Source organism: Podarcis gaigeae (assembly GCF_964106915.1).
Source record: "Podarcis gaigeae genome assembly, chromosome: 6".
In the NCBI taxonomy this organism is placed as follows: domain Eukaryota; kingdom Metazoa; phylum Chordata; class Lepidosauria; order Squamata; family Lacertidae; genus Podarcis; species Podarcis gaigeae.
The window spans coordinates 394,288-421,145 of NC_139682.1; positions in this window are offsets into that span (position 1 = coordinate 394,288).

Genomic DNA, 26,858 nt, shown 5'->3' on the forward strand with positions numbered 1-26,858 from the left:
GCTGACCTCTGGGGTCAGTCCCCCAGCTTCCAGAGGCCCTCTTTTAAGTGTTCCTGGGCAGGTGCAGATGGGGGCGATCATGGCTTTCCCTCTCCCCTCTCATGCCCACAGCCAAGCTAGGCAGTCTTCCTGGGCAGCCAAGAGTCACTCATGGGGGCAGCTGGTCTCTGCCAGCCTTTGGAGCACCCATCGGTAAAGGTAAAGGGACCCCTGACCATTAGGTCCAGCCGTGACCGACTCTGGGGTTGTGGCGCTCATCTCGCTTTACTGGCCGAGGGAGCCGGCGTACAGCTTCCTGGTCATGTGGCCAGCATGCCTAAGCTGCTTCTGGCGAACCAGAGCAGCGCACGGAAATGCCGTTTACCTTCCCGCTGGAGCGGTACCTATTGATCTACTTGCACTTGGACGTGCTTTCGAACTGCTAGGTTGGCAGGAGCAGGGACCGAGCAATGGGAGCTCACCCTGTCACGGGGATTCTGATCAGCAAGTCCTTCTGATCAGCAAGTCCTAGGCTCTGTGGTTTAGCCCACAGCACCACGCACGTCCCCATGGGTGCAGGTGGCGAGCACCCATGGGTGCGGGTAATTAAGCAGCATAGATAAATGGCTTGGCCACACATTAATCCTGCCTTTCACCAGAAGACTTCCAGGTGACTGCTGACAGTCAATTAAAACAATGCAGTCCCATTAAAACGACACAAACTTGAAAACGGCAGAGATTAAAACAATAATTAAAAACACCCAGTTGGACACTTAGAGCAGCTTCCAACACATTTAATACACTCCGCCAAACGGCTTTCCCCAAAAGGGAGGTTTTGCCAATGCAGTGTTTGGAGCGATGGAAGCACTGGGCTGCAGAGCCTCTTGCGGTCAAGGGAAAGCCCCCCCCCCTCCAAAAAAACAGGGTTGCTGATGGGGGGCATGGGGTCCCTTTAGCTTGGGTAGGAGATCAGGGGAGGCTTCATTCTGATATCCTGGTCCCAAACTGAACGGACCTTTGAAGGTTTCTTTCACCAGTGCTTTGAACTGGGAGAGGGCAAGCTGGGAACTGGGGCAAGAGCGCTGCATCTTCTGGAGAGGCAGGTCCAGCTGAGCAATATGGCAGTCGAGGAAGTTTCTGGGCATTTTCCAAAGGCAGCAGCCCACATGCGATGCATCCGAGGTCTCTGTCACAATGGGCAGATCTGCCTTCTCCGGGAACAGAGAGAGCTGGCGCACCAGCCTGGGCTGAGCAAAAGCACATCTGCCTGTGGCCGTCAGCGCGCCAAGGACAAGCCAGACTCAAGTGACAAGCCTGCCTTTCAAATGGGGGTGCTGCTCCCTCCCTCCCCCTCAGGCCCCCGCCTGGTGGGGATTGAGCTTCATTGTGTTTGGCCACATCCAGCCTGTTTCCACCTCCAGGCATCGGTCCAGCCGCCGCCCTGACTGTGATGGAAGAGAGAGGCTCTCCCGCTTGTCATCTCCGTATTGATGGCTCCAAATCTCCATACAACCTTTTCCCAACGCCTTCCTGCAGATACTAAACAGCCTGAGAGACAGAGCAGAGCTCCTGGGGCCACCATGAGCTTAGGAGCCAAGGCACTGATTGGCAGGTCCTCAGCACCAGCTTCTGAAAGATAAGAGGAGCCCGATGGATCAAGCCAACAGCCCATCTAGTCCAGCATCCTGTTCTCCCAGTGGCCAACCAGGTGCCTGTAGGGAACTTGCAAGCAGGATCTGAGCGCAAGAGTTCTCTGCCCTCCTGTGGTTGCCAGCAATCAGTGTCCAGAAGCACTGGTGCCTCTGACTGTGGAAGCCGCTGGTAGCCCTCTCCAGGAAAGCGTTCCTGCAGGAAGAACAGGAGCCGCAGGCCCCAGATTCCACTCCCTCCATGCTCAATTGGTGGAATTGAAGGCCACTGAGAAGCACCAGAGGATTTTCCCACCAGGGCAAGCAAGGCTGTTTCTGTGTCGACTGTAAAGCTGGATTGGAATCTGCTCTTGATAACCTGAGGGGTCGTCCCACACTTGCACACCTGGGCCAAAAATGGAGCCAGGGACCACACTGGTCCCAGATTCAACCCCTGGGATTTCCAGGGCTGTTTTGGTTTGCCAGATGAAGTCTTAGCAAGTGATGGGGAAGTCCCTTTTGAACCCGAGACCCTGGAGAGCTGCAGGTGCCCGTCAGAGTGGAGAAGAGTGGGCCAGCCTGACCTGGGAGAAGGCAGCCTCTGATGCTGCTCACTGGAGTCCTTCCTGGTTTAGACAGGGAAGCTGGTTGCTCCCCCTTGGAGCCAGCCCTCTGGGGTGCCTGATGGGAAGGGCCGGAGGGCTGGAGCCTGTCCTCCTAGGTGCAGAGTGGGGTCCCTGAAGGAGACTTCTGCCAGAGGAGAACCGGTTGCTGGCCCACACAAGGGTGTTGTAGCCAACAACTCAGAAGGCTGTGGATCCTCCTTCGTGGCTGGTTGGATGGCCAGCTGTCAGGGCTTCCTTAGCTGTGACTCCCGCCTCACATGGGGTCAGACTAGATGAGCCTCGTGGTCCCTTCCGACTCCACCCTTCTAGGATTCCAGGGGGGCTGCTGTCTCAGGGAAGGATGCTGTCGCCAACCACAGGGCCAGCTGGGGCCCCCCTGCAGTCCGTCTTGGGGCCACTCCTGGGGGTTCCCTGTTGTGCCCTGGAGGAGGAGAGGTCTCGCTCAGTCCCAGTATTGTTCTCCACTAAGAGGTCAATCCCTGAGGGCTGTTCCACTTCATACCCGTGGTCTAGATCCTTTAAGTCGGTTTGGATCTGGTCAGCATAAGCCTCTTCCTTTGTTTTGGTGTCCCTGGCGATCTGTAGGACCAGGAGATCCTGCCCTCCCTCCTCTCTACCACGTGTCTGAATTGGGCTCAGCAGCTTCCTGCCTCTGTCTGGAAATCCTGTTTGGAAAGGGAAGGCAGCAAAGCCCCTGCAGCCCCCCCCCCAATGCCTTGAATGGGGAGGGGTCTCTCGCTCCCGCTCCCGCAGGCAGACTCCACGGAGATGGTGTGCTTTCCTGAACTGCCAGACATAAACTGGGGAGTTACGGCAGACCCTGCAGGTGATAAGCTGGGAGTTCAAATGGCCTTGATAAATTAGGAGGCTGTACCGAAAGCAGTATATTGAAATTCAATAGAGACAAATCTTCTGGCACCACCGAAAATCAAAACAAACGCTCAGGATTCCAGGAGAGGAATCGATAGCCAGGCCAAAGGAAGGCTAAGCTCAGCCTCGGGTCTTCCTGGGTGACAGGAGCCAAGCAGGGGTCCGAGGGGAGAGGGGTCGCTTCTTGGCAAGCGTCTGCCTGCAGCTGGCCTGGTGGGGGTCACCCTGGCTGAGGGTGGGACCGGGCACCTGTCCATCTCCTGGCGTCCTGTGGCCTCTGGTGATTCAGAGAGACTGGCAGGGGCTCCCATGCCAAGGGCGCTCCTGAGGGGCACCCTGGCCTCCTTGAATCCGCTGCTTTTAGGATTTGGCACGTTTTCTAGTTACTGTGTGAGAGGGGGAGAGGCGCCTGATTGAGGTAGGGGCTGGAAAGGCAGAGCCAGGAGTGCAGCTGAGCATCCTAGAATGGCAGATAGAGTTGGAAGGGACCCTGGGGGTCATCCAGACCAGCCCCCTGTGATACAGGAACCTCAGCTCAAGCATCCATGACGGGTGGCCATTCGACCTCTGCTGAAAAACCCCCCACCTCCCCAGGGAGTCCGTTCCACTGCCAGCTCTCCTCATCAAAAAACTCTTCTGGATGTTGAGTCCGAAAATCGCCCTTTAGTGCCAACTTTGCTGTCTGATGTAATTAAACCCTAAAGAGAATTTTCCCTGGGGAAGAAGCAGGGCAGGGGCTTGCACCTGTGTTTTCTGGGCACATGGAAGTGAGGGGGAGCCCTCAATATCTGCCGCATGTGTGCTGTGTGGAAATGGACTGGGGGAGCTGAAGAGGGGCAGCTGCCATGCTCCCTCTCCCCAAACTCGCAGTCCTTGCCTTTTGACACAGCAAGTGGTGTCAGGGGCCGCATCCTGACTAAGCCAGGCAGCTCTGCAGCTGGCAGCAGCAGAGCCTGCCTTGCCGTGTGCCTCAACGGGTTCCAGCAGCAGCAGATGCTCAAAGCAGCTTAAAGGTAACAAGGCCTTTATCTCTCCTCTTCCTAGAAAACAAAATTGAGGAATTAGTGTGGGCCACAGCCTGATAAGGCAGCAGGCAGGAAGATTTACTCTGTGTGTGTGTGTGTGTGTGTGTTTGAGGGGGGGGGTGTCCTGCAGTGGCTTCTCACTGGACAGGAAGCAGGAGGGACTGGGTCAGGACCAGAGTGGATAATGGGGGCTAGTGGAGGGGGCAGCAGGAGAGGAAGTCCTGCCATCTGGGTCCAGCTTAGGCCAGGGGGTGGGGGACGAAGCTTCCCTGTTCGCTTTCTCAAGGCCAAGGGCACTGGGACCTCTTCCTGCCTCCCAGGGAACAGGCTGGTGCCCCCATCTGAGTCCTGCAGGAAGCCCCTCTTCCCGATAGTCTCCTCTTGTGGGGCCCATCAAGCCCCCTCTGCAAGCTGCTCCAGATGCGCCAGGCAGAGCCCAGAGGAGTCTCCCGAGAGAGCTTTGGCAGAGACAGATGTGCTCAGCAAGCAAGATCTCTGTACTCCCACCCCAGGAGGGAGATCCAACTTCTGAGCCTTTGCCACAGGGAAGGGCCTCCCCCTCCCCCCGGGCAGTGCCAAGGCTGCAGGTGCTTCTGAGCTCCTGCCTGGTACAGATGCCCTGACCCCCTGCATCACGAGGATAATGGGGGCACAGGACACCTTCCACATCCGGTGCTCACGCCAGAGAGCCGCACACAAAAAAGGACATTCTGGGATCAAAACAGAAGCCAGGATTTGCTGCTTTGATCTGGGATGTGCCACTTAAAAGGGACAGTTGGCGGGGCTGCGCTTGACCTGGCCCTCGCCTGCCCCAGGGACAAGCACGGAGGTGCCCAGAACTTTGCATCTGGAGACACCTGCCATCGCTGCCCCCCTCCTGGCACCAGGTGCCCTTTCTGGGAGCCTCTTGCAGGGCCTGTGTGCACAAACACACCCAACCCCTTTTGCGCAAGGGGTGCATGAGGAATTCATCTGCAGGCTGGGCTGGTGGAAGGAGCTGCTGCCATGGTGAGCTGAGCTGAAAAGCAAACAGCTTCTCCCAGCCTTGAAAGGCAAACAGACCAGGAGATGGGAGGGATGGCTCAGGTGGGCAGGGGCACAAAGAGGCAGGCGGATCTGCCATGAAATAAGGAAGCTTCTGCTTCAAGGCCCCAAATCCCAGAGGAGCCCCAGAAGCAACTTCGGTCCATACTGCTTTTAAAAACTGGGTCTAGTAGACACAATTTGAGCCTCACGACTCATTGATTTATTTTTTGTGGATCTCAAAGTTTGAGAGTGAGTAACACAGATGTTGCAATGGTCATTGAAGGAGTTAGCAGTGGTTGCCCAGACCTCGTTGCTGGTTGCAAAGGGGCCCCCACAACAGTTCAAGACCCCCAAAATGCAGTTCTGCCACTGCAAAAAGGGTCGAGAGTAGGAACTCTGCAGTGCTCCCACTCCAGGAACCGGAGCCAACGGAAGCCAAGCAAACCTCTTGACCATGAAGTGGAGGCCTTGCTCAGGATACAGCCAGGCAGGCAGAATGGGGAACCCCAGGAGCAAATCTCCCCATCCTGCCAGCACCTGCCCCTGCCAACCCATTCGGAGCAGAATCCTCGAGGCCCAGAGGCCATTCACCTCTCCCAGGGACATAAGGAGAGCCTCTGGATCAGGCCCAAAGGGGCCCATCTAGTCCAGCATTCTGTTCTCACTGTGGCACAGGATTTGAGCACAAGTGTCGCTCAAGGCGAGGCTTAGCATGGCCAAGTCCCCCGATGCTCCTGTGCATTGGAGAGGCTGGTTGGCCGTCATGCGCTTCCTGCAGCATCGCCATCCATCCTCCATCCGAAGGTCCCAGGACGCGTTGTGCGCACTTCGCCATAACAAGAGGGAGAAAGAGGGATGGCTCCACCTCTTGGGCTCTGCCCTGCCTTGCTCCACATGAGAAGAGTCTGTGCTGGATCAGGCCAGTCAGCCTCCTGCTCCCCCAGGGGCCAGACAAGCCCCAGAGCAGGACTCAAGAGCAACATCGCTGCCTCCAGCTGGGGGGCCCCCACGGCGCTCTCCTCCAGGCATTTGTCTCATCCTTTCTTAAAGTCCAGGGGGAGGGAGTTCCACAGTTTAACTGCGCTGTGTGTAGGAGGACTTTCTTTTATCTGTCCTGAATTGTCTTCTGCCATTTCCTCTGCTGAGACGAGAAGGGTGTGTGTGTGTGTGTGTGTGTTGGGGGTGGGGCAGCCCCAAGAGCCCCATTTCGCAAGTTAGAGGCTGCCGTTTGGGTCACTGAGCTGCCACCACCCCCAGCAGCTGCCCTGAGGATGTTTCCCAATGCCATTGCAGGGAGATTCTCAGCACATGCCCCCCCCTTCTCTGCCTGGTCAGACTGGCCCAGGGCAGAAGTCTGTCCATCTGCCCACCACCTCCAACAGGGACATGAGCTGCTGCTAAACCCACCCACCCACCCACCCCACACGCAAGCAGCCCATTAGAAATGCTCTCCTTCCCGGCCTCTCCGCATGCCTCCCTCATTCCAGCCAAACTGCCTGACAAGCTCAGCCCCTGGCTCTTCTGAGGAGGGAAGCACCCAGGAAAGGGCAGCCGTGGGGTGTGTGTGCAGTTTAACCCTCCAGTGCACAGGCTGGAGAAAGCACAGGGGGGCTCTGCCCTCCATAACCCCCTCCCCATGGCCCTCCCTTCCCCTGTGCTGCTGGGGGCTGTCAATCCATCGACTGGGGTACCTCTGACATTAAGAAGCCAGCCGTTAAGATGATCACATTTAGCTGTAATGGAGCACAGATTGTGTTGACATTTGGAAAGTCACCCAGCGCAGACGCCGCCTGCCTCCTCTTTTTCTCGCGCAGCAGGAACAAAGCGGAGATTGGGAAGGCTGGGCCCAAGATGGCCCCGTTTTCTCCTGAAAAGTGGGGATGGCCAGCGCAGACAGGACTGAGCTATAGGTGGTTCCAGGCTTTGTTTCGGGACAAGGCAACGTCCCATGGTCCTTCCAAAGTCTTGCAAAGGAGGCCAATACTGCTGTTCCCCTGCGGCAGGGATGGCTGTGTGGGAAGTTGTGAGTTTGTGGTCAAGGCAAGAGCCCAATGGTGGGAGGGAGGCCCCAGGCAGCACCTGAGGCCAGCAGAGGCGGAAATGGCCAAGACCCGCTTCCTGGAAGCCAAGAGGCCTCTTGGGACCCCTCCCTGTCTCTTTGGCTACTGGAGTTTTTCTCCAATGCTGCGCTCCTTGAGGTCCAGCTCTGCCCCCAGGACTCATCTTGCCACAAAGCCAAGGGCAGCTGCCTGGACCTCTTCTCCTGCCTCCAAACTCCATCTCTCTTGGTATTATTGAAATGTCAGATGTAAAAAAAGTTTCCAGAGCAAGATGAGTGTTTTTGTGTTTGTGATTTTTTTGGTCTTGTGCTGGAGATGCATTTCAGGGGGTCAGACTAAGTGACTCTTGGGGTCCCTTCCTACTCTGAAATTCCACATGGCGATCTCCCTGCTATTGCAAAGAACCAAGATGGCTGGCTGTGAACAGGCGTGCGTTGCTTGTATGCAGACTCACCCTCCAAACACGGAGGGCTGCTGTGAACCTCCTGCTCTCACCCCCACTTCCCTCCCTCTATGGTCTGTCTCACGTATGGAAGTGAGAGCTGGACCATCAAGAAGGCTGATCGCTGAAGAATGGATGCTTTTGAATTGATGCTGGAGAAGACTCTTGAGAGTCCCATGGACTGCAAGAAGATCCAACCTCTCCATTCTGAAGGAAATCAGCCCTGAGTGCTCCCTGGGAGGACAGATCCTGAAGCTGAGGCTCCAAGACTTTGGCCACCTCATGAGAAGAGAAGACTCCCTGGAAAAGACCCTGATGTTGGGAAAGATGGAGGGCACAAGGAGAAGGGGACGACAGAGGGCGAGATGGTGGGACAGTGTTCTCGAAGAGACCAGCATGAGTTTGACCAAACTGTGGGAGGCAGTGGAAGACAGGAGGGCCTGGCGTGCTCTGGTCCAGGGGGTCACGAAGAGTCGGACACGACTAAATGACTAAACAACAATGGTCTGTTTCAGAGTGGAAGATCCTGCAGGCAGGGACCTTTTTCCGCCTGTGTAAAAAGAAGCTGGGTGCCCTGTCTGCTGACTTTGCTGCAAGCCTTCAAGACCGGGGTGGGTGGGCCCCTTTAACCAAGCCCATCAGTGCCCCCCCTCATCAGGGAGGGAGATGGGAATGGTGGGGCAAGGGAGGGGTGAGCCAATGTCTCCCCAGGGTCCCTCTGCCCAGCACCCAGTCCCCGTCCTTAGCACCCAGCACGCCGTGGGCTTTCTTCCTGAGACTTCACAGCAAGAAGGAGGGTGTGGAGTTGGCAGTGGCACGGCTGGCATGGTGGGCTCTCCTCCAGCCCTGGCATTGCCCCAACGCAGCCAGTCTCTGGCACCGGCTGTCCTTCTGTGTTCCCACACCCGGCAGGGCAGGAGGAGCCTGTGGACAGTGGAGGAATTACCTGAAATGAACTGATTAATCTCTTTAAATAACTGTGAACCCCCCACTCCCACCCCACCCCCAAGTTAATCTACTCTAAATGGTTGGAGAGCTATTCTTGGGCTCCAATCAATATGGGGCCGCCTGCTTTTCATATGTAATTCTCTGTAATTGCAGGAGCCTTTCTGGAGAAAATGACATTGTAGAAGCAGCCGGGAGGGAGGGAGGCCAGCAGGAGGAAGACCCGGATCAATTAGCTCCCTGCTCCCTGTGCCTGTCAGGTGCACAGAGGGATTGGGGAGGGGGAGAGGAACATGGAGGCCCCCTTGAGGCTGTGGCGAAGGAGGTTGGAGCACCCGGAATGGGCATCAGGTGCTGGGGGTGAGGGAGAGATGCAGCCGGAGGCCGATGGGTCACTCTGCCCCCCCCACTCCGGTTCCTGCAGACCCTCCTCTGGTGCAGCGCTCCCAAGCAAACACCTTGAGCAACAGACCTGCCCTCCTCCTGCCACCACTAGGGCTGCCCAGACCCTACTTCCATGCCCACAGCTCATGCACGCAGCTGCCCAGTGCCGAATCTGGCAGCTGCGGAAGCTGAGTGTCCGTCTGACAAATGTGTTGATTCCTGAAGTCCAGAGTAGAGGCTGGCCAGAAACAAAGGCAGGAGAGCAGCTGAGTTGAAAACCAAGCGGGGCTGGAGGTTGCAGGCTGCTCACACGCCAAGCTCCAGGTGGGAAGGGGAGCTGGACTTATTTACAACGCAGAACAGAGAACAAACGGCAGCAGGTGGATAAAACGGTCTGCTGAGTTTTAAAGGAGCAAACTGTCGCCATCAGCTCAGGCCAGCAACCTGCGTCCTCCACACAAGGGCACCGGAGACCCAGAAGGATTCTGCACCCTGAAATATCCCACCAAGCTGCTAGTCCTTAGGGTGTTGGGCAGAGAGCGCTTGGGGAAATCGCTGGAGGCAGGGGAAGGTTTGGGGCTGGCCCCGCCGGTTCCCCCTCACCCCGGAGGAGCTGATGGAGAATAAAGGGTTCCTGCTAGGGGCCCATGGAAGGAGCTGGGTGGGGCCCAGAGAATTCTCCTTCCCAGAATCCCCCAGGGCCTCTGGTTCTGGTTGGAGGACGTGAGACACCTCCAGCGAAGGAGTCTGCCACCTTCTGGGCAAGCTGCCTTGGGCCCTGGCTCTTTTCCTGTGCCACGGCTTCAGGTGCCCACTCACCATCCACACGGCAGTTCCTGCCATCGCAGGAGGAGTCATGGCTTAGCCGTGTGGCAGCCTGATGAATCTTCTGCCTGGTGAGCTCCAGCTATCGCCCTAGTCGTGCCCCCTCCCTTGAAGCAGCTGTGCCCCCTCCCCTCCGCCGTCCTGCCGGAGCTCAGGGGGTCAAGTGGTGCCCGAGTCGTGAGCCGAGGGCACAGAGGGCGCTGGGTCAAGGCAAAGCTGCTGGCTGGCTGGTGCTGAGCGGAGAGCCATTTCTCTCCCCCCCCCCCACTCCACTGCCGGGGAGGGAGGGGGCCTGCCTGCGGAGAGGGAATCCTTTGCGCCTCCATCAGCCATTGTTCAGCCAGACTGTAATTTTCCAGGATGTCATTCTAATTCCGGAGGGGAAGCTTATTACTTGTGATCTCCCCATAAAGAAACTCGATGACTTACGAGGGGATGTCACTGCCTTGCCTCTCAATCCATCACACGGGGGCCGCAGGCCTGCTCTCCAGAGGGTCTGCAGGGGGAGAGTGACACGGGGGCGGGGGGGTTGCCATCTGCAGAGCTTCTGCCACGCTCCTCGTGCCTCAACGCAACATCATCGTGCTGCCGGGCTCCAGCACGGATCCTGGCCCTTCTACGGCGGCCAGACGGGGCTCTGCCACAGAGACAGAACAGCACCACTGCTGGGGGGAGATGGAGGCTCAGGCCTGGCTTGGAAGCAGAAGGTGGCCCTGGAGCCAGGCAGGATGAGTCACAGGTCCTGGATCCTTAAACACACCCCGCTGGCTCCTAAGAACATGAGAAGAGTCCTGTCCCATAGTGGCCAGAGACCCCTAAGAACCTAGGAATCCAGATTGACTGCCTCTGGTCCTGGAGGTTCCACATGAATGTCCCAATGGCCCACCCAGTCCAGCATCCTATTCTCACCCACAGCAAACCACCAAGCAGGATCCATGCACAAGAGTTCCAGCAATTAGCAACCCCCTGTAGGAGCAGGGGGCACGCTGAGCCCCGCAACTCTGAGCCACCCAGCTGGGCGGCAGTTTGGGCTGCCCCCCACTTGCTGCCCACCTGCAGGAGCCACAGGGTCCCTCGGGGGTCCTCTGGCTTGTGGCCTGGCCTCTCAGGCACACCTGTTGACACACAGCTGCAGCGAATCTGAGGGGGGCACTCAGTGCAGCTGCAGCCAAACTCCTGCACCAGGCATGCAGCTGGGACTGCGGCGACATCGTCGTTCTCAAAGCTCTTCTGGTCTCTGCAGCTGTTTGCTAATTGGTGCTAATGCGGGGAGCTCTGCTGGGGCTGCTCCAGGGACCCCATTAGGGGCTCCCACCCTCCCAGCCACCAATTACAGCTCTGCTTCCTCTGGTCCTGATTTCTGGGAGAAGAGAAGCAGGCAGTCTTCTTTGCCCTTGCCAAGACCGATGCCCTCACCTTCATAGGGTCATAGTTGGAAGAGGTCCAGGGTCATCTAGTCCAGCCCCCTGCATCCCTGACAGAGGACTATCCAGCCTCTGCCTCAGAACCTCCAAGGAAGGAGAGACCACCACCTTCCACTGTCCAACAGCTCTTGCCGTCAGAAAGTTCTTCCTGTTGTTTAGTCGGAATCTCCTTTCCGTTGTTTTGGGCCTTCCCCCTGGAACAGCGGGGGAAAAGCCTGCTCCATCTTCCCTTTGACAGCCCTTCCGACATTTGAAGATGTCTTTTGTGTCGCTTCTCAAGTCTCCTCTTCTCCAGGCTGGGCCTCCCCAGCTCCCTCGGCTGTTCCTCATAAATAAGGTTTGGCTTCCAGACCCTCCATCATCCCTGCGCACCTTCCAGCGTGTCAGTTTGCTGGAGGGGAACGGCGTCTCATCAGTGACAAATGGGGGTCCATCTCCGGCGATGAAGCTGCTCCTTCCGGAGGAGCAGGACTTCAGGGCCGGCAATGGACCCGTTATCTGGATAGAGGCGCCTCTCCCTCTCAGAACCACCATTTTGCCAGGAGTGGGAGGGATCTTGGAGAGGCCTTAAGCAGCACTGATGCTCAAAGCAGCTCTTCAGCCTTGCGGTGACCCTCCGAGATACTGGAGACGTGGGGGACGTGGGGGGGGGGAACTGAGCAGAGATTTGGATGTGGACTTCTCACAGCCAAGGCAATGGGGCTCACAGCAGCCTGCTTGCTCTTATGCTCCTCTATGCAGGGGGGCAGGAAGGGAGGCCTTGGAAGAGCCCTTACCTGGGAGGAGGGAGAAAAGAAAGGACTTGGTTCCACTGTGTGTAGTTTAGCCATGGAACTCCTATAGGAGGAAGAGACGGCTTTCCTTTTTTTTATAGGATATTTATTAAGATTTTTTTAAAGTATTACAATAAAAATAAAAAATAACAAAAATACAAAATAAAAATAGTTAAAAACACACAGATTTTCTATTGCTAGTTTTCCTTTAGCTTGTTTCCCGGACCTCCTCATACCTCCCTTTTTTGTATTCCACTTCAAATTGTTGGTTCAGCAAATCCTTACCATTAGATTTTTACCTGTTTATAACCCTTTTTTCATATTCTCTTAAAGCATTACAGCTGGAAACCACTTAATTTCTATCCAACATCAATCTAACATTCATTAATTTTACAATATTTCTGTAGATAGTCTTTAAATTTCTTCCAATCTTCTTCCACCGACTCTTCTCCCTGGTCTCGGATTCTGCCAGTCATTTCTGCCAATCCCATATAGTCCATCACCTTCGTCTGCCATTCTAACTGTAGCAGGAGACACCCCCCCCCTTCATTACACTGTAATGCACAAGCACCACACACACATCCCACCATCCCGACCCTGGAGATGCCCCTTTAGAGGGACAGGTGTCTTCCAATACTTTGCAATAAGTATTCTTGCTGCTGTTGTAGCATACATAAAAAAGGTTCTGTCCTTCTTTGACACCAATTGGCCGACAATGCCCACCAATTAGCCGACAAACTTCCGGGAAGAGATGGCTTTCCAAGAGGATCAGCTTAGCCTTCTTGGCTCAGCTCTGCCTCCACAGTCAGGGACAGCGATGCTTCTCAAATCAGCTTCGGAAAGCAGCTGCTGGAAACCCCAGGAAGGGAGAGCTGCTCTGCTTGAGGGGCATCTGGTGAGAAGGGGAGGCTGGGCTGGATGATAGACCATTGGCCTCACCCAGCAGGACCTTCTTAGGGTCTTAGAGTCACAGAATCACAGAATTGTAGGGCTGGACGTGTTAAGGAAAAAATCCGGGGTACGGTACCCCCGAGGATCATCTAGTCCAACCCCCTGCAACACAGGAATCCCATTGGACAGATGGCTGAGTCTCTGCTTAAAAACCTTCTGTGACTATGCCAAATTGGGAAAAACTGATGGGGAAAATCCAGAACCAGCAGGATCAGACTTTTCTGAAAGACTGGAACAAATCTTTGTTATACTTGAAAGACAATTGTAAACAATTAACATCACTAGTAGGGTTACAAGAAGTTTTGTAAGGTTAAAACTACTGCTTATTACATTATAGTTCATTTAGTAGTTACACAAGATTGTAATTTAATAGTAATAAGAAATACAGGAAAATGCCGTCTCCAGAGAATCTCTGCTGGGGGGGGGGGGCTTGCTCACCTGCCCAGGCTGCTGCCTCTCCTGCTTCCCACCCCATGCATTATCCTCCTGGCGGGCTGGGGGGAGGGGATGCACTTCCATTAAATAAAAGGCAGGAAGACCCCCCCCAAAAGAACCAAGCTTTTTGTGATGAGTGATGACCAGCCATCCAGCTGAATCACCCAAACAGAAATGGCAGCCACTTACACCACATTTGCATATTTGTTTAATATAAAATTATGGCTGTTCAAAGGCCGATAATTAATTGCCCGCCACATCTCTCCCCCCTCCGCTCCCCTCCCAAGCTCTTTTCCTGCTTACTCAGCACAATCCCCCCCCCCCACTGCCAGGTCGCTTTTCCGTGGGGCTGCACAGAACGATAAATATGCGCTTATTGTGTGTGTGTTGCGTCGGCTGCTGGTGTCAGGAGGAATAATCATGGCCAGTCCCGCAGAAAGCAGACATATTTATGCCTGGACCGGGGGCCATGGCCACGATTTATGGCCACCGAGGTGTCCCAAGATAGGGCTGGGTGGCTTTTGCAGTCGTGAGGGAGGGGGTCTTGGGGGGATGTGAGCTTGGTGGGACATCGCCAGGCCAAGGGCATGCCAGCGGGTAACAGGGCAACCCAAAATACTATAGAAGCACAGAATTGTAGAGTTCCACCCATCTCTTCCAAGCGCCTGCAGTCTTAATGTAGGTGGTCAGTTGCTGGAGGGGCAGAAAGGGCAGGGGGAAGCCAGGGCCCAGGGAGCATTCAAACAGGCGGGTGGGGTTGTTACCGGAATTTATGCAAAGGTTGGGGGGGGAGGGAGTTTGCCTCTCCACCGGACATCATTCACACCCACATCCACTACCAAAATCAACACAATCACTCCTGCATCTGTCCCCACAATATCCGCCCTCCCTTCCCCACAGGTGGGCAGGGTGGGTGGCACCGAGCGGGGCTCACCTGGGCGAGTGCCACCTACCTGCTTGAGCCAGCCTTTGACCTGCCCTCGGCCAGGGAGGACAATGGACGGCCGGCCTAAGGCCAAAAGAAAAGAGGATGACTCTGGTGCTGAAGCCTCTTTTTCTGTTCTTCCTTCATCACACAGAAGAAGAAGGAGTTTGGATTTGATATCCCACTTTATCACTACCCGAAGGAGTCTCCAAGCAGCTAACATTCTCCTTTCCCTTCCTCCCCCACAACAAACACTCTGTGAGGTGAGTGGGGCTGAGAGACTTCAAACAAGTGTGACTGGCCCAAGGTCACCCAGCAGCTGCATGTGGAGGAGCGGAGACGCGAACCCTGTTCCCCAGATTACGAGTCCACTGCTCTTAACCACTACACCATTCAAAGGGCCTCTGCTGCACATTACCAAATGTGACAATTCACTGATAGATCTATCTATGTACTGGCTCAATGGGAAAACTTTCAGATTTCTGCCATTCCAACTTTGTTCTGCTCTTGTGCAAGAGATAATCACTGGCATCCTGGCAGATGGGTACTAGACAGGTAGCCATCCCACAGACAATGGCAAACCATCCAGAAATGGTCAGGACAAAGGAGGGTGATTACCTTGACCAGGAAGACAGTAAATGTTTTCCTTTGCATCACTTGATAGATTCAGGTAGGTAGCCGTGTTGGTCTGATGCAGTTGAATTTTATTTTTTTTAATGTCCAGTAGTTGGTCTCTAAGGTGCTACTGGACATTTTTTAATTTTTTAATTTATTTAGATCACTTGATAGGTGTGAGGTGGAGGTCAAGAGAGGGATGGGGACAAACATGACACTCAGGTTTCTGTCACCAGACCCTCCCAGTTTGTGATGTACGGATGATGTATGTGTGATGCTACACTGGGGTGCTGTGGGTAAAAAAGGGAAAACTTATAAAAAAAGGGGAGCCATCCTTTGTTCTGGGCTTCTTCCTGCTTCTTCCATGTGGTGGGTGGAAGTCCTGTTGCAACAGTCCTTGAATAAAGACCAGCCCTACAGGCTGTTGTTTTGCTCCTATTTCACGGCTGGTGTTTTTGTTTGGCAATCCAAGTGAGCCCAGGAAATTCCCTTTAACAGGGTGCAGCCCTGCAAGATCTGCTGCACATGGGTCTGCTGATCATGTGAAGATAAGAACACAAGAAGAACCTGCTGGATGAGGCCAAGGACCCTCCTGGTCCAGCATCCTGTTCTCACAGGAGCCAACCAGATGCCAAATGGCAACCACAGGTGGCTCAAATCAGGATTCAAACACAGGAGCCCCTCTCCTCCTGCGGTTTCCAGAAACCGGAATTCAGAAGCAGTGCTGCCTCAAATGCGCTTCTCCTGTCAGGTGTCTGAGAACCTCTGGCCTCCTTGAGGCTGCCCTGCACACCTGGACTAAGTCTGGGCAGAGCAAAGGCTCCAGGTGTGTGAGAGCTTGGGGCCTGATCCCGACATGGACTCAAGATGGCACATACAAAGCCTTAGAGAAATATTTAGCTCTGGTGCTATGTGATATAATGAATAATATTCTACGAGGAGGGAGGATACCCGATTCCTGGAAAGAGGCACACATCACGCTGATACCTAAATTAGATGCTGATAAATGGGATATAAGAAACTATAGACCAAAATCATTACTCAATAACGATTATAAAATTTTCGCAGAAATAATGGCGAACAGACTCAAGAAACACCTAATAAATTTTATTCATAAAGATCAAGCTGGATTCCTCCCTAACAGACAATTAAAAGATAACGTAAGTGTCAGAGCCGCCCCTAGGTCCCAGCTCACAGAGGACCAACGCCCGGCTGTAGTTCTGTACAAAAGTCTTTATTGACGTTCAGTTTCCATTTCAAAGCCGCAGCGTGCAGCTCTACGTCCTAAACCCTAGACCGGCGAAGCTCCGTCTGAATCTCCTCCCCTTCCACACCAGTTTAAGACTCTAGCCTTGCTCCACCTCTTCCTTAGCTCCTTCCTCCTCTGGGCCCTCCTGCCCGCTGGGGTTTCATCCTTTCTGGACTCTTCTGACGCTGACCCCCCTGATTCTTGCCCCTCCTTCCGGCGGGCTTTAGGACCTGGCTCCCTATCCGGGCTGCCTGCTGTGCCGCTCGCCTGTACATTTGAACTTGGCGCGTGCGCCCAACTGGCAACCTTCCTCTTGACCGTTCCCCCGCTCTCCGATGGAGGCGTGGTCAATCCTGACTCATCTTCTCTCGCTGGTGGTGAATCCGCTGGCCCTGATACCTGGGACTCCTACCCCCCACTACGCTCTGGTGGGGAAGCTGGTCCTGATTTCCAACTGCTGCTCTGGGAGTCCCCGCTGGCCCCTTCCTTCTGGGGTGTCCCCCTTGGGGCCCCCCTTGCCCTGGCCACCGGCGCCCCCTTCTGTGAATCTTCCGATTCGCTGGAGAGGCTCATGGAATCTCTCGGGCCACTGTCCTCTTCTCCTGCGCTGCCCTCGGATTGCTCCCCCTCGCTCCCCATCTCCTCCCCTCCCTGCGCTCCCGCTGCGTCCCTGACAGTAAGGCACATAATAAATATTATTGAATACTTGGAATTCAGGAATGATATCCCCACGGCATTAATTTTCATCGACACCGAAAAGGCTTTTGACAACTGTATCCTGGCAGTTTCTAGTAAATTGCATGGAGACAGTAGGGATAGAAGGACCGTTCATGGAAGGAATAAAAGCGATTTATTCAAGTCAAAGGGCTAAACTGATCATTAACAACAATCTTACCAATTTATTTGTGATTTTGACGGGGGCGAGACAGGGGTGTCCGCTGTCCCCCCTTTTATTCATTATGGTGTTGGAAATAATTGCAAACAAATTAAAGAAAACATCAGAAATAAGAGGAATCAGAATTGGGGGAAAAGAGTATAAATTAAAGGCTTACGCCGATGATTTGGTAATATCGTTAGAAGATCCAGTAGAAAGCGCCGGAAGAGTTCTAGAGCTATTAGAGGAATTCGGAAAACTGTCCGGTTTTAAGCTAAACAAAATAAAAACAAAAATCTTGACAAAGAATATGGCCGAAGACTTAAGAAACCAGCTAGAGTTACAAACAGGAATCAAAGTGGTGAAAAAGGTGAAATATTTTGGAATATGGGTCTCCTCGAAAAATATAAAGTTAGTAGAAGATAATTATACAAAGATCTGGAGAGAGATTAAAAAAGATTTAGATATTTGGAGTAGGTTAAAACTCTCCTGGTCAGGAAGAATGGCCGCAATTAAGATGAGTATACTTCCGAGACTGTTGTTTTTATTTCAGAATATCCCGGTGATTAGAGGAACGGCAATTTTTAAGGATTGGCAAAAATCCCTTTCCAAATTTATTTGGCAAGGGAAAAGAGCAAGAATTAAATTTAAACTACTCACAGATCCAAGAGAGAGAGGAGGATTCGCAGTCCCAAATTTGAAACTATACTATGAAGCCTCGTGCCTTTGCTGGATCAAAGAATGGATTATCTTGAAAAACACCGATTTGTTAGACTTAGAGGGATTTAACATCAGATTCGGCTGGCACGCGATGTCAGCATCGCCCTTGAGCCAGTGCCACCAACTGGACTCATGCACCTCAACCCCGACTGGGCTAGGCGAGCTGGGTAGCACCACCAGAGACCACCTTTCTCACAGGAACAGGTCACAGTGCTGTGGACTCACAGCTTAGAGCTGAGAGCACCGGATTCACTGTCTCAATAATACAGTCGTTGCGCAGCAGAGTTTTGCAGAGTCTTGCAGAGTATAAACCACTCGGAGAGCAGCTCTGTAGAATATCTTCCTTTTATTCTGTAACTACAACTATGATACAAAACTATATACAGAGCTGAATATTCTAAGCATAAATCAATGCTACGCTGAGAGTCTGCAGCTGCTCTTAGCAGCAACCTTATCTCTAGCACTCTCTCTCTCTCCGATACACTGTCTGACTGACTCTCTAACTCACACACACATTGATGTGGTGCTGGGGCAGAATAAGTAGATAGCAGAACACGCCTCCTCCTCTCTGGAGAGTCAGCAGAGATCATCAGGAGATTCTTGGGTATGGGAGGGGTGAAATCTCCTCACGCATATCTGTGGCACAACAAAGAGAGGGTACATAAAGGCTTCTCTAACCACATCATTAGAAGTTCGCTGCTCGAAGTATGGGACAGAAATAAAAGACTTATTGAAAAAGACACCCCCTGGTGGTTATCACCAATTGACATTTTAACAATTAAAAAATTAAATATGGAAAGTGAAAGATGGACCTACGAAGATCTCCTGGTAAGATCAGAAAAAGGATGGAAAATTAGACCATATGAAGAGTTAAAGGATAAATTAACAGGATGGCTACAATTTCACCAAATTAACGCCCTATGGAATGAACATAAAAAACGGGGATGAATGTAAAAAAGTCCAGATATCAGGTGGATTTTATCCAAAATGTATAACCAGCTGTTAGATTGGGAGACTAAGGATGAAGAGATAAAGGAAGTTATGGTTAAATGGGTATAGATCTTGGACACAACCTAGAGTATGACAGTTGGGTGAAACTTTGGAACAAGGGTATGAAATTCACAGCATGTGTTGGACTCCGAGAAAATATGGAAAAAATGATGTACCGATGGTACATCACACCTGTGAAATTGGAAAAAATGTATAAGACCAGAGACAAAACATGCTGGAAATGCAAAACTAAAGAGGGTAATTTTCACCACATGTGGTGGACCTGTGAAGAAGTGAAAAGGTTTTGGGGACTTATTTACGATGAATTAAAAAAAATATTGAAATACACTTTTCCCAAAAAACCCGAAGCTTTCCTCTTGGGAATGATTGGAGAGGAGATTAAGAAAGAAGACCAAACATTGTTCCAAGACGCAACGGTAGCCGCCAGGATATTGCTAGCACAAAATTGGAAAACCCCTAACATCCCAACTGTTAGAGAATGGCAAATTAAATTATTCGAGTATATAGAAATAGCAAAGATGACAGAAAAAATCAGGCATCAAAAAGGTATAAAGTTTATTAATGACTGGAATAAATTTATAACATACATTGAAGCAAATTTAGGAAATATTAAAATCACAGTAGGTGGAATATAAAACCTGCGATGTACAGATATTGTAAAATAAAACTGCAGAAAGGTATTGTGTTTACATAGCCCAAACCGAGATGGAGGGAAGTCAATTAGTGTTATCAGTGTTGACCTGATTTGCGTTTGTTTGTTTGTTTGTTTATTTTCTATATGTGTTGTTTTTGTCTCCTTTGTATGTATTTTTTTCCTCAATGTCTTTATGTTTTTTTTTTGTTTCAAAGAACTCAATAAAAAGATTTTAAAAAAGAGAAAAGATGGCACATCTGGGCCCAGTGAAAAGGGGTGAGGCGAGGTGGCACTGCTGCCCCTGTCTGTGTGCCCAGACGGGCAGGGCAGCCTTTCAGCTGATGAGGTCATTTATTTGGGGAAAAGAGGACCAGGACCACTGAGGCCCATCTCAGCCTGCCTTGCAGCTGCAAGTGCTACTCTAGATGATGCTTTCAGGTATATATTGCCTTAATCTGAAAGCATTTAGCGCTTCAAGCAAACCAAACTGTATTATTCTTCAGGGGGCTGCAGAGCAGAGTAATGGTCTGTGAAGCCGCCATTCAAATTGCCACTCTTTGCATTGAGCCAGAGGAGCCATTTCCCAGGGATGGGGGGAGAGATGCTCCCCCCCAGGCAACAAGCTGTCCTTGTCCCGTCTCATTCTCCCCCCACCCCCAGTGTAGTCAGGCAGCTCTTGTTGTGTTAGGACCCTGCAAGTGAAGCCGGGGGAGGCTGAGTGCTCCCCACCTTGGCTCTTGCTGGCCCCCCTCTGTGGCAGGGGCCTCTCAGGGTGGGCAGGGGCAAAAAGGACACGGCAGTTGCAGAAGGGGGGGGCGCAGGGAAAGAGGAGAGGATACCTAGCATGGCGAAAGTAAGCAGAGAGAAAAAAATGCTCCCTCTCTCATAACACTAGAACTCAGGAAGCTGGATGTTGAAAGATTCAGGACAGATAAAATTCAAGCAGCAGCGCAGACTTCAACTGTGGAACTCCCTCCCCCAGGAGGCAATGATGGCCATGAACTTGGATGGTTTTAAAAGAGGATTCAGCAAATTCATGGAGAAGGAGAGGGCTCTCGAGGGCGACAAGGCAGGAGGGCTCTGCCCTGCCAGTTAGAGGCCGTAAATGCTGCTGAATCCCAGGAGCTGGAAACCCCAGGAGGGGAGAAGGCTCTTGCGCTCGGATCCTGCTCGCAGGCTTCCCTTGGGGGCATCTGGTTGGCCACCATGGGAACAGGATGCTGGAGGGACGGGGTGGGTCTTTTGACCTGATCCAGCTGCAGCCAGCTGCCCTTCGGATGTCCTCCCAGGGGGGCCCTCTGCCCTCTCTCCTGAGGCTGCTCTGGACTGGCTCCTCCTCCTCCTCCTCCTCCCCCTCCTCCTCCGCTGCTGCTTCATAAGGCCCAGGGCAACCCTCTGAGATGCCCCCAGTGTTGGGCAACCCACCTGTGGCTCCCTGGGCCCTGCATCTAAACTCTCTGCTCTTTCAGAACTTGCGTGCTTGGACCCCTTTCCTCACAAGGTAGGGAACTTCTAGAGTTATTTTATTAAATTTATATTTCACCCCCTTCTTCGCAAGGGAGCCCAGGGCAGCAAGCAGCAAGGCAGAAAGCAACAGAAACCTCTTAAAAAGCAGTTCCAGGGAAGATGCAGGTGGGAAAGATCTCCACTTGAAAGTCTGTTTGGAAGAGGAAGGTCTTCCATCTGATAAGAGAGGAGACAAGCCGTCCTCTCAAGTCTCTGCTTGCTCTTTGGCTAAGAGGTCAGGCAGCTTCTGGTCTTTAGAAGTTGTGACACATCTTTGTTCTTGGTCCCCACTTCCTTGCAACAGAAAATAAAGATCTTTTTGGTGTTAAAAAGGCAGCAGAGGCGGCTCCAGGGGCAGCCATTGTGTAGGAAGAAGCTCCTGATAAGATGGTATCTCTCCTTAAAAGGGTTGTTGGAAGAGGAAAGCACAACAGAGATGGAGCCTGCCTGATATTCAAGGAGAGGGGACTCCAAAGGGTTGAGGTCACCACCCCTATTGTGTAAAATTGGCCTCCTGAGAAGATAGCACAAGCTGCGATCACTTCTGTAGGTGAGGGAGGGGGAGACAACCTTTCAGGTCTCCTGGCCCCCAGGTCTAGAGGGCTTTCATGTGTGTTTCTGTGTACAATAGAAAGGGGGGAGCTGCACACACAGAGAGGGACATTCACACCTGCAATCTCTCTCTCTCTGGAAGAAGGAGGCAAGACATGGTGGAGGCGAGAGAAGGATTGGGAAGTGGGGGAGAGAGGGGGGGGCTCTTTCCCTCAGCAAAAAAGGGACCTGGGCCTGAGGGGATGTTGGCAGTTTCCGAATGCCAGAGACCCGGTGCCTGCTTTGCACAGAGGCCGGCTGGCTGCTCTCTCTCTCAGGGCTCCATTTCCCAAGAGCATGAGAAGAGCATCTTGGATCAGCCCATCTGATCCAGCCTCCTGCTCTCACCGTGGCCAACCAGGTGCCCCAAGCAGAACACAAGCACAGAGAGCCCTCTCCCCTCCTGGGGTTTCCTGCCAGGTGTAGCGGGGGCAGGGAAGCCATGGTTCCAGGTTGTGCCCCCATAGCAGGCAGGGAGCCTTGGCAGCTGAGGAGCAGCAGCAGGCGGGTTGGTCTAGTGGTCAAGTGGGTGGAGGCAGCAGGCGAGGAGCTTGTTGAAGGCGGGCTCCCTTCACCCTCCACATGGGCTCCACACATCCCCCCCCCCCAGTTGCACATCCCCAGTTCAGCTGCTCAGTTCACCAGGGAGGCACAAGATTTGCCCCATCCCGGGTGCCAGCAACCCACGCTATGCCACTGTTTCCAGCAACTGCAAGCCTTGCTGCCTCTGAATGTGGAGGCAAAGCAGAGCCATCCTGGCTAAGAGCCAGTCTCGCCTCCTCCTCCTCGCCTAATCCTCTTTTAAAGCCATCCAAGTCAGTGGCCATCACTGTCTCCTGTGGGAGGGAGTTCCATAGTTTAACTCTGTGCTTTGTGAAGAAGGCCTTCCTTTTATCTGTCCTGACTCTTCCAATATTCAGCTTCCTTGGGTGTCCACAATTCATAGCATTATAAGAGAGGGAGAAAACCTTTCCACTTTCTCCATTTCGTACATCGTTTTATAAACTTCCATCAGACTCTCCCTTCCCTTTTCTCTCATTTTCGTGGTCCTTTTCTGACCCTTTCCCACAAGATCCTTTTTGAGGCGAGGGGACCAGAACTGTCCACAGCCCCCATAGATTTGTAGAATGGCATTCTGACACTTCCTTCCTCTCTTCTGAGGAGATGGAGAGAGCCATGTGGAAGCAGAGTGTGTTTGTTTCTGCTGTGTCAGGAACCCGCCAGTCCTTTCCTGGGGCTCCTCCTGCCCAGCTGCTCCGGGGATCCAAATTCTGCACCTCCCCCCTGACCTCAGAGCTGTCCTTCCTTCTGCCCTGTGAGCAGGAGCCAAGCCCCCTCTGTCCTTGGAGTCAGATGCCCCAGAGGTTTGTCGCTGACCCTCTTCTGGAGCCTCTGGGAAGTTCTCTTGCTCCGGCATCTGCCTTGCCATCACTTGAGCGAGGCTGGGGGGCTCTTCAGCCATCATTTCGCGGCGGGAGGCTTGGCAATTATTTCTTGAGCTGATTAGGGCTGATTACCACCCTACCACCCACCAGCCACACAAGTGGGGTGAGGCGGAGGGTAGAGGAAGGCAAGGCAAGGGCCCCGGGGAGCTCTCCTGCAGCTGCCAGCAGGGCCTTCCCCCCCCCCCCCCGGAGCCCAGGCCCTTTGGGGTGAGGACGGCTTCACAGCTTCTCCTTTCTGGCTGCCACACTTTCCTCCTCCTCCTCCTCCTGGATCACCACATGGAACCCAAGAACTGGGCTGTGACCCCTTCAGGAACACACGCTTAGCAGCACTTTCAAAGAATCACAGAACTGTAGAGTTGGAGGGAACCCCAAGGATCATCCAGTCCAGGGACGGCCAACTTCCAAGAGACTGTGATCTACTCACACAATTAAAAACTGGCAGTGATCTATCCCTTTTGGGGGGATTCGGGTCAAAGTTGCTGAGTTTTTTAGGGAGGAAAATCCTGTTTTGGGGGGGGGGGGATCAGGGCGAAGGAATAAATAAAAAAAGGTGCTCACCAAGAGATCACTAATGAAACAGTCAGCCTTGCAAAGAGAGCTCCATCTTCTGCTATAGCAATTGGGGGGGGGGGCAGATGGAAGAGCTGGAGATTGACTGCAATCTACCAAAACCTCCCAGTAGATTGCAACTGACCTGTTGGACATCCCTGATATGCAGTTGTTCCATATGGGGATCAGACCTGATCAGTTCTGTGTGATCTGGCTCTCTGCAGTCTTTGATACAAGAGACTGGGATGGGCATCCTCCTTTGTTTCCCGTTGGTGCAGCCGATGGAGCTTCCTGCTGAAATCCAAACTGCATCCCTGCTCCTTCAGATAAAGTGCAGCTCTGTCATGAGCATAGAAGCTGCTGGGCCCAAGAACGGCTCAGCCACAGTTGTCTCTCTCCGGATTCAGCTTCAGCTTCCTGGCCCTCATCCAGCACACCAGGCAGTGGTCCAGGGTCTGTACAGCCACGCTTAATTCAGATGTAACAGAGAAATAGAGTTGTGGCTCATCAGCGTAATGGTGACACCCAGCTACAAAGCCCCTAAAAGGACAGCTCCCAGTAGGTTCCTAGAGATGTTAAGCAGCGCTGGAGACAAGGCGGTCCTCTGTGCCCCCTCCCACGGCACAGTTGCCAGGGGGCTGAGAGGCAGCAACTCCATGCTGCTCTCTGAAATTGGAACCACTGCCACCCCCAGTCCCCAATTCATGGAGCCGCTCCAGGCAGATTCAGCAACTAATGGTGTCCAAAGCTGCTGAGAAAGTGAGAAAGAGCAATGGGGTGGCCCTGCCTGCGCTCCTCTCCTGGTCAAGGCCATCCATGAAAGCAGCCAAGGCTGATCCAGTTCCCAAACAGGGCCTGAACCAAGGATGGAGCAACAGCTCCCCCAGAAGTGCTTGCGATTGCGCCACCATCGTCCTCTCAAGCATCCTCTGTGCTGCCAAATACAGAAGTTCTTTCCAAGGATATCAGGACAAAAGGAATGAGGAGGTGGAAGGGGAACCAAAACGGTTTTATTAACAAAAAAACAGCAGGCATGCAAAGCATAACATAAAACATACCCAACAGGGGCTACCCAATCTCCCCTCCAGCTGCCCGGAGCCCCAGCTAGAGCAGCAGGAGAAAGACCCCGACCGTTGGTCTCCCAGCGTCAGGTCCTTTGATCTGGGCCCCTCCCACCTGTGGCTTTTATAGCCTGCTCCCAGTATGTTTCCGAGCACAATTCAAAGTGTTGGTGCTGACCTTTAAAGCCCTAAAAGGCCTCGGTCCAGTATACCTGAAGGAGTGTCTCCACTCCCATCATTCTGCCCGGACGCTGAGGTCCAGCGCCAAGGGCCTTCTGGCGGTTCCCTCCCTGCGAGAAGCAAAGCTACAGGAAACCAGGCAGAGGGCCTTCTCGGTAGTGGCGCCCACCCTGTGGAACGCCCTTCCAGCAGATGTCAAAGCGATAAACAACTACCTGACATTCAGAAGACATCTTAAGGCAGCCCTGTTCAGGGAAGTTTTTAATCTGTGATATTTTACTGTATTTTTGGTTTTTATGGAAGCCGCCCAGAGTGGCTGGGGAGGCCCAGCCAGATGGGCGGGGTATAAATAAATTATTATTATTATTATTATTATTATTATTATTATTATTATTACTCATGATGAGCGCAGGACCCTGAGATGGAGCGGTCGAGAGTCTCCCACTACCTGCAGCCAGGCATCCAGCCAGGACTTGCAACACAGGAGAACCCAGGAAACTCCCGACAGGTGTGTGAAACACCAGAATCAAACTGGGGGTGTTAAAGGGAAAGGGTCGTGCCACCTAACTCCTCAAAAAACAATTGTCTTCCTCATTTCCACTACACCTGCCCAAGGAGAGGGGGATTAATGATGGGGGGGTTGGTGAGAAATGTCTCTGGGTTCAGGGTGGACTTATTCAGGAGCAGACCCCCTGGCAGGCACTGCTCTGCTGGAGAGCCATAAGAACATCAGGAGAGCATCTGTTGGATCAGGGCCAATGGCCCATCTAGCAGAGAATCCTGTTCTCACAATGGGAAATTTGCGCACGGGAGCAACTCTCCCCTCCTGAGGTTTGCAGCAACTAGTAAGAAAGTTAGCAAGCTCTTTTAGCCATGCACTTTTTATTAATACCCCACAGGCCTCCCTCAGGGCCTTGACAGGAAAAGTGGGGCAGCAATTACTAGAGGTATGGAGGAGCCAGAGGAGGCCGGCCGGTGGGGAGGGCGAGAGCAGAGCCTCCCTCCCTTCCTGGCAGGTGGGGGGCTCTTGGGGACCAGCGGGGGGGGGGGGGGGGCTGGCTCCAGGCTGATGCTTTTATGCTTCGCCAACCTCCCTGCCGCCCCCTCCCTCCTGGGAAGCAGCAGCAGCAACCCCCACCTGCCAGGAAGCAGGTAACATCTCAGATCCACCCTGCGCGGCAAACGGCTTCTGGAGAAAAAACACACACACATAAAACAGTGTCTCAAAAGCCACATGCTTGTAAAGCCCTCGTTCCCATGGAAACCTATTGTCAATAAGGCTAAACAATTTTTCTTTTTCCATACAAAAATACCGTAACGTACATATTGCCTCGAAGCAGCTCAAAAAACATTCAAGGTGAGAATCCCAAGGAACCTGCGGAAAAATATTCTGATATGGAAAATTCTGGAGTGAGAGACTACTCAACAGCCCAGCTTGCGGGTCTATGCAGCCAGTAAAAGAAGGAAGTTCCAGCCGAGTAATTTGGAGCAAAACAGCAGTCAGTAGACCATGATCTTTATTGCTGCGCAACAGGTCCCCACGGGAGTAAGAACCCCCAGCGTGGGGTGACCGTCTCTGTTAAAACTTCCCCAAATCACCCAGAATACAGTTGGTACAGCATCGCTGATAGATCCTCTTACATCACTGACATGTCACAAAAGGGGAGGGGTAGACGGGGTTACACTAGTTCAACCTTGGCAAACAGGTCCAGACACTTCTCTCAACACCTCTCAAGTACCTGTCACCAAAGAAAAATAGAACTCTTTACACATCCTTGTCCTGGGGCAAGTCTGGGGATGAGCTCTTGGGATTTTATGGTCAGCTATCGGCTCAGCGAGTGGCGCTGTGGGTAAAAGCCTCAGCGCCTAGGGCTTGCCGATCGAAAGGTCGTTGGTTCGAATACCTGCAACGGGGTGAGCTCCCGTTGCTCGGTCCCAGCGCCTGCCAACCTAGCAGTTCGAAAGCACCTCCGGGTGCAAGTAGATAAATAGGGACCGCTAACCAGCGGGAAGGTAAACGGCGTTTCCGTGTGCGGCTCTGGCTCGCCAGATGCAGCGATGTCACGCTGGCCATGTGACCTGGAAGTGTCTCCGGACAGCGC